This window comes from Camelina sativa, chromosome 11, assembly GCF_000633955.1.
Source record: "Camelina sativa cultivar DH55 chromosome 11, Cs, whole genome shotgun sequence".
Taxonomy (NCBI): domain Eukaryota; kingdom Viridiplantae; phylum Streptophyta; class Magnoliopsida; order Brassicales; family Brassicaceae; genus Camelina; species Camelina sativa.
Genome location: NC_025695.1, coordinates 40969243 through 40970272, shown reverse-complemented (window position 1 = coordinate 40970272; position 1030 = coordinate 40969243).

Sequence of the window (1030 nt, the reverse complement as noted above, 5' to 3'; positions counted from 1 at the left end):
CATTTTTTTTTTTTTTGTCACCTACAATTGAAAATAGTTTAACTACAGCCAAATATAAACCAGATTTTAGAAAACAAAAGTATTTGAACTATAGTAACAAAAAGCAATCTAAATGTAATTAAGTAACCAAGGGAATTTGATTATTTTGGTTTGTTGGTTCATAGGTTTGCTGCATTGAACGCAACAATACCAGAACAGTTTTAGAAGCTTAAGATCAAATCGAAATACAGAAAAACAAAGTTGGGAAGAAATTATAAAAAGTAAGAAACAAAGTTAGGCCAATGAATAACTTATTAAAAAGTAAAAATTCTCGCTTGTGTTAAAGTTATAAAACAAAGTGTTTAACAAAAGAAAAAAAAAAGAATGTAAAAGCAAACTCTTCTTTAAAGTTTAAAGTGAAAGAGGTGTAAAAATTTGAACTTCACGAACGAAAGAGCTTTTCAAGTCAAAGCTTTTGAGGTTAAAAACCATTGATATACTCAGATATAATAAATTTATACCAAGTATAAACAACTTATTCTTTAAGAGAAGAGACAAAAGGAAAAATTGAAGTATGCAATGGACCAACAATAATACTTTTGTCATGGAAAGAACCCCAAGTTATATCTTTAAACACTACTNATATTTTCTTTCTATAAATAACTTTTTATTTAATTGTATCTTATATAGTTCCTATACTATAAAACAATAAACCTCAAACAAAATACTTTCTACACAAACTAATACTTTTTCTATTTCATAAAGAGTGTCATTTTGATACATTGCACACAAATTAAGAAAAACTTGAATNTTAAACTCTTCTTTCTTCTTTTTTTTTTTCTTTCTATGTAGTAAATGTTTCTTTTTGTCATTCTTCTTTATTGTATTTANGAATAATTTATCATTTAAATTTAATGAAAAAAGTTTTGGGTTAAAGGTAAATTAGAAAAGTTGATATTAAAAATCACATTGGAACGTCTAATGTACGGGCTGATTGTCTTGCCCGCTCTTCGAGATTGTTAGTTTCTGCATCTACCTTTGTAAACTCTTT